The 7500-nt window shown below is 39.5% G+C and overlaps 1 pseudogene; it reads left to right on the top strand.

Moving 5' to 3' along the window:
* The first annotated feature begins 3934 nt into the window (after window positions 1-3934).
* Window positions 3935-4847, top strand: LOC138009838 (uncharacterized; annotated as a pseudogene).
* The last annotated feature ends 2653 nt before the right edge of the window (window positions 4848-7500 follow it).

Below are 7500 nucleotides of genomic sequence, written 5' to 3'. Positions count from 1 at the left end.
GTATAGAGCCTTCTGCGCGTATTTTCTTAGGATCGAGAGGGTAGTGGAACTGCGTAGATTTCTCTGGTGGACACAGTAGAATCATTAACTTAGCCTGCAATGGCGTCGAAAGTCATGCAACGCGAATGGCGTTTTAGTGGATCCTTAAACAAAATATACCGTTATGGAGCTCAATAATGGAAAGTCAGTTGGATAAACTAGGCATGAATCTCAAAAGCGACGAGTACTGGACTTCGACAACAATCTATCGCCCGTCGAGACGAAATCAAAGTGAGCAGTATTTACCTGAAGTACATGGTAATTTGACACAATTGAGTTTCTTGTCTTCACGCACGCAATGAAATAGGAAGAGGTTTTCGCCTCTAAGAGCAAATATGTTGTTTGTTTCAATAAAATTTTCGCTGGAAAAGGATTCTGTAGTATTTAATTTTCTGCCTTTGTGAATTATAATATCATGTTGTGTATTGAATTTTCGAGCTTAAGGTTGAAATGTGATATGGGAGAAGTTTTTTAGTATTGCTCTGTAAGCAGGAAGGGTTCACAGGCCTGTTGGAAGCGTGCTTGAGTTTCAACAAAATGAGCCCCAAAATCAGTGAAAACTTGTGACGCAGATGAATAATAAAGTAGCTGCTATTTCCAAAATGATGGAATTACCTGGTGATAAATAACGTCGTAAGCGTCTTGGAGAGTAAATTTTGACTTTGCATAAATAAGAGTTGGGCGATTGTGATCTTTGTTTTGACTTCGCTCATTTCATTGTCAAACTTTATAACACTTGACAGAAAAAGAAACTTACAAAAACCCGGTATCTTGCCATCATTTGACACAGATGCTTCACTGTTTGGCGAGTAAACATACAGCGGTAACTTAATCACGGCGCCCGCTGAATTCCGGCCATGTCACTTTTGATTTTGCAATTTACTTGAACGTAGCAAAAATCTCCCAAAATGTTTGTCGCTGATCGTAACTTTTTATATGCTATGTTCACGGTTCAAAATTAATGTTGTTTTAATGTCGTAAATATTTTATTCTCGATTGACCGACCGGGAAACTTCCTTCTTCTCTTTCTGAAAACTGTGTATCAATAGTTATTTGCTTTTTCATCAATATTTGTTTTGCATAAAGCAAGCTAACAAGATCTGTACCAAGCTGTGTTCGCATTTGTTAGAGTTAATAGTATTTTCGGTCCGATGCTTCTGTTTTAAGACGGATACATTGTTTTGGTCTCCCATCCAAACACTAACCCCGCCCGGCAGGGCTTAACTTCAGTGAACTTTAGTATTAGAAAGCTGTCAGATGCTCAGAGGGCACACTTGTGGTAAAAAAAATTATCAACATGTCAGCCCAGAAGCCAATGTTTCTCGCTTCTCTTTTATTTGTTATTCTTCAGAGACTGGAATGCTGTATTTCAATACCACACAATTCAGTGCCTTCTGATTTTCTGTAGCACGTACCACAGGCAACCCAGTGTATGCTTCACAGAAGCATCTCGTTGTTCTTAGTTTGGGTAAAAGATCAAGATTTAATAAACTCGCACAAACCATCGATTTCAGAACAAAGATGGCTACTTTAAGACGCAATCGGGTATTCCCGTCTTCGTTCTCATCATTGGTCACAAATGTTTTGGTATGCCTTATAGGGGAATAGTTGTTTACATTGTTTGCTTCATTAGCACGTCTTCTAATCAATCACGCAACCCTCATTAGCACGTCTTCTAATCAGTCACGCAAGTATATTGTACTGAATATTGAAAGTGCCTTGCATAATGGACTATCTCTCAAACTTTCAACGCGATTGACCAGATAATGTCTAAAAAACGATGCTTTAAAACTTCGTAATTTTACAAAGAATGTGTGGGAATATTAGCGCATTTTCCACCCTAGAACTAGTCAGTTTTTGAAGGCTATATAGTGTTTTAACATGACATGTCAGCGTCCATGTTAGTGTTCCAAAATAAAGAACGGCCATGACGGTGTAGCAAACTAATCCTCCAAGAATAATTGTAATTACAGTTGAGCCCACGTAGGGCGCCAAAACGAGGCTTTCGGGTCGAAACAAGATTTGTTTTCCCAAGTACTGTGTGATTTCTTGATTCTTAAACCTTTGCTTCGCTTTTTTCGAGTAATTTGAGGTTGTCCGGATTAATTGATCGTGAAACGTATGCCTAAGCACTGTACAGCATATGAATGTGTTAACCTAAGTAAAAGCCTCAAATGTGCAAAACTATTCGCGCAGTCTTTGCCAATAAACAATCGGACCTCTTTCTTCTGAGAAAAACGTAAATTCTGGATAGGAACTCATTATTTTTTTCGCACTTCCCGCGCTAGATCTCTTACTCTTTCGCCTGTATGTCTGAACGAATGTTGACCCGAAAGCCTCGCTTCCGCACGCGTTCTCAAACGGACACAGCTGCATGAGACGTGGGCTCAACTGTGACAACAGCTATTGAACTCTATTTTTATGCAAGTACTGTTTTTTTGTTTCAGTAATCCAATATGGCTGGTGGTCACCTGAGTGAAAACGCTCTATGAATTACGAGCTCGTCTTCAAAACGCTTAAAATTGCACATTTATCTAGGTTAAACACTGATTTCTTTTACCTTCGATTTATAAACAGCATGATTCTTTTTGTCAGCAAACTCGTATGTTAATGAAACAAAATAAAGATAAGGACGTCAACAAAGATTCCCTTCCACGTTGCCTTTGCGTCATGATATGTTTGACTGTCGAGTTATATCCATTTTTTCAGGTGGTGGGTGGTGTTCGAGAGGACCCATGGACCTTCCCTCTTGCTCCCTGTTCTGGAAAAACCCCATGTGGAAATCGTAGATTGAAGTTGCCCAAAACACGCTGTTCGCTAAACTCAGACCAAGTCCAGATTGTAGGCATTGATAAGATTACAAGCGTCAATGTAACTACGGTTGATGTACCCGTCAGGAATCTCACCCAATGGCATCTCTTTGGCTGTGCGTGGAAGGAAAATTCAAAATGTTTCCGGCCAGGCTTGAACTGGCGACCGGCAAAAGTTAACGTGCCCACATTTCTACCAATACGACTGTGAGCCTAAGCTATTCAATCTGTCGTGCCCCACTCTCGATGACCATAAGGGTGGAAGGCATTCTCTGTTCCCTGTACAAGGCTTCACGCCTCTCAACCTCGTCCCGTGAAATGTGCTCTCTTCTATGTCTCATGAGGCAAAGGCACAAGTCTCCGCTCTGCGAAGATCACTGGGTACATTATTTAACTCAAATACACACTTTTGTGAGTAAAAGAGAATATATTTTTTTAAAGTGCCAACTCTTTTTCCTTGGGAAAGCAAGTAGCAAAATACTCAACCTCGTCCCCAGGGCGCTTTTCCCTGGCTTTGGGTGGGACGGGAAATGGCCCTGGCATCGGCCGATCAGATCGTCATTTTGATTGGTAAATTGATTTAGGTAATATATGTAAGAAAATGGCTAAATAACAATAATTTATGCATTACACCGAAATCGAAATGGCGGAGAGCGTTTCCACTCCAACAAAGATTTCTGCAAGAAATCCAGTTTGCAGGCTTTGTGGTGGTTCTCATGAGGGTCGCTTTATGCTTCGAATATTCAGCAAGGCCGGTTCAACAAAAGATCTGTGTTCGAAAGTTTATAAAACGTGTGGTATAAAAATGTCTGAGGACGATACGAAATCAGGGAGGTCAACAGTGTTATGTAGGAATTGCGTTAAATTTGTAGACAAAATGGATCAGTTTATTCGGAGAACTCAATCTCTAGACATTACGCCGTCTGATCTAAATTCAGAATATTCTGTAAAGCGATGTGTTCAACTTTCACCGTCTTGGATGAGACACAGCAGAAAATGATTGTGCAAGCGGTCAGCCTTAAGGATGCAACTGTATTGGCGGCTATTTTGAAAGACCACTGTCCAAGTGTTTTAGGAGTTAAAAAATGGCCTTCTGGGAAGAATTGAAGACATCATGTGCAAAGATGTGCAAGCGTTTGCAAGGTTCTGTTCTCTATGGAAACGATTATTCATTTCTACACAAAGCAGAGTCAGTAAAACAAATTGGTACCTTAAAGTACTTCAGAGAGAAGTATAATAGAAGGAATAATACCCCTTCCAAAGTTCTTGACTCCTATGAAGGAAGTGAAGAGCTGTTCCTCAGTGTTGGGAAAGCTTACATAATAACAGCTGTCCTGAACGTTTTCGGGATGTCAGACCTTGAGGATACACCATCATTACATAAATTCACACAAAATATTGCACACGAGAGTGCAGAAAACAAGAAGAAATACTTTGATGATGCTTTTGGAAAGTTTATTGACAAGTTCCTGCTACAGAAAGTAAATGCCAATGACTTTTACAACGATGACTATGTAATGAATTATGCCCTTTGTTGTATATTCTTGGCCGGATTCTTGGCTGTTCTTGTCATACAGATGAAGGACACTGCAGCAGAAGGAGATGGCACTAGGAATCTCATAAATCAAAAACTCTTGCTTTCAGTTTTCAAGTCTATGGGAGCATGCAGCAAATATGTAATTGAAATGTTTGTGAGTATAGCCCCGAATGGGTGTTTGTTAACTCCACGCCTATCTGAACAGTTCAAATGGGGACTTTTTGTAAACTGGAGGAGTGGCGTTGGATGTAACATCGAAGATGATTTGGCCCATGCCAACTCTGAAGTCTATTAGCAAGGTCTGCAAAGCCACTACTGGCACCTATCAAATTGTACAGAAATTTGACTTATCAGTAGGCATTCACAAGACATCTGTAGAACATACTACACGTTACTCACTTAAAGATGAGAAGGAAAAGGTACATGACCTATTGCAGTTGAATCCTTTCCATTACAGCTGATATCATGACAGCTTTCCTGGCATTAAGGACGGTGCCTACTAATTAAAGATATTTTTGCCCCAGTTTATGATTGTGCAGGAACTGTAGATCTTAACAAGTGTTATTGAAATCCAAAAAGAAAATTGGGGGTAACCACGCATTTTTCAAAGATAATTCATAAATAATATTGGTAAAAAGCTTTAAAATACAAAGGAATGTATGGCGTTCTTTCTCAAATTCAAGCTTAATTCTCTCTTAAAAATGCATGGTTACCCCCAATTTTCTTTTTGGATACCAAGAGTACTTAGTAAGATCTACTTTCTCCGGATAGTTTTAAACCGCGCAAAAATATCCCTGTATTAGTAAGCATCACCGATAGGAAATCCGAGTGTCTCGAGATGCGCAGAACGTATGCGCAATAACAATAGTGTGCGGTGGTTTGATGTTACATCAAATTCTCAATAACAGCTAACAAAGAAATATACATCTGTGGTAATCAGTTGGGACAATAATAATAATAACAATATGTTATAGACCGAATGCATAAATGGCGGTAAACACCCACATGTAAGAACCTAGAGAATTAAGAACCTACAGTCTGAAATTTGGCATTTTAATACTCAAGTCTATTAGAACCTGTTCAGCCTGTGAGGAAAAGAGGTTCTTATGTGCACAATATGAATAACCTAAAATGTTTTGTTCAGCATGTTATTGTTTGTTCAGCAAGTATTCGGACTAGTATTATTTAGCTTGGCAAGCATATGTTTGTTATTTAAACTAGTTCTAAACGATTATGTACTAGCAGTGTAATATTTCTGTGAATGACTATGCTACGACAACCTCTGAAAAATCAAGAGCCTAGTAAGAACCTAACTAGCCTTTTTTGTACAAACGTAACCTGAAATGTAAGAACTTGTTCATCCAGATCTCGAAAAATCTAGGTTCTTATATGTGAGTGTTTACTTTATGTGAACCAATATATAAATTTATGTATAGCAGTATTTACAATAAAATAGTTGCCATGAAGTTCTGAAAGTAATAACTTTTTTTACTTTCAAATTTAGCAGCCTTTTCCTATTGCTACGTTTGGAGAGTTGATACTTTTGGGTAGCCAAAGGGTGTACCGTACATAGTTAATTAAATCACAAAATATGTGAAAAGTAGAGATTTTGTATTGTGAAAAACGTGTTACTTGTTATTGTTTTGATTAGCAATTTAAAAGACATTACCAACAGTCAGTTCCCATTTAATACCAGTCAGTTTGATGTATACCTATCATTTCCATTATTTTTGCTGAAAGGTTAATTACTTTTGACGTCGCCACTTTCGGAAGGTTGTTATTTTTAAGGGGGGAGGGGGGGGGGCTACTTTTGGGATTTGCAAACAACCTTGAAATCTTATCACTACTTTCGAAGGGTCAGTACTTTCGAAACTTTATCGTATGTCAACATGTTCAAGAACATCCATAAAGTTTCGAAAGTGATGGCCCTCCAAAAGTAGTGATACATTTCAAGGTTGTTAGGAAATCTTGAAAGTAGCCCCCCCCCCCCCCCCCCCACCCCCTTCTTGATAGCGGAGCTCCGCGCGCGGATCACCATAGCTAAGGGCGCGGTTTTTTTTTGGACCCTATTCCGGAATAAGAATACGTGGAGTGATGATGATGTTTGCGCGTTTCGAAGCAGCAAGGATGATAAAAATATGTTTAAAATAGCATTTTAGCAGATGTTTGAATATTTTAATGTGAATCTCCGTAAAAACGAAGGATTTCTAACTTATATTCCATGTATGCTTCTTCCGGAATACGGTCAATCGAACGCACCCTAAGAAAATATGATAACCCAACAATGTGCGAAAATTTCGTTTTATAGCCATGACGTCATGAACGCAAGTACGTCCGTCCGTCCGTCCGCCCCTCCATGTATGCCAATGTGACCAGTATCACGTAACCATATCACGGGCTCAAGTTAAGAGCTCATCGAGGAGGCAATACTCCAGTTTGCACTATAGCTAGTTTACAGCATACATATTTGATATTGGACAAGGTATCTGCTGACCAGTATCACGTGACCATATCGCGGTCTCAAGTCAGACCTTATTAAGGTCAGCTGTTTTTTTAAAGTTGACCGCTGACTCGGGACTGGCAGTTGATTGGATCGCAGGCTCAAGCCAGTTCAGACACTCACACTCACACCTGGACGAGGCTTAAATTTTCGCGCTCTTTCTGTGACTTGACGCGGCTACACAGCCATGCTACGTCAGCAAAGACAGTCGATGCTTTTCGTGTTCACGTACGGTTTGGAAAGTGTATTTTTCTTGCATTTTTCGCTGGTTTCCATCCAGGTTTAACATAATATAGCTGTAGTTATTCACGTCAAGCATTGGAGGGATATAAACTTAAAGCTGAGTGTTTATTTTGAATTTGTTTAGGGCTGCTTTTTGCTCTCAATTTCAGTTTTTAGTATGTCTTAAGATTTTTAATTTCGAATCTACTAAGGTTGCAAGATGCCTGGACGGCCTATGTCAGAAGAACGGAAACGAAGGAAGAGAGAAACAGAACGAGAACGACAAAACGGTACACCAGTAATGGCTTAAAGTTGGTGGAAGAAGTTACTCCACAAATTCTTTTCTTGGACACTAAACCGTTTCTACGGATGAGTTATTTCAAGTGGATGCA

The sequence above is a fragment of the Montipora foliosa genome, chromosome 7 (genome assembly GCF_036669935.1).
Source record: "Montipora foliosa isolate CH-2021 chromosome 7, ASM3666993v2, whole genome shotgun sequence".
NCBI lineage: Eukaryota > Metazoa > Cnidaria > Anthozoa > Scleractinia > Acroporidae > Montipora > Montipora foliosa.
This window is presented reverse-complemented; position numbering and strand designations above follow the sequence as displayed.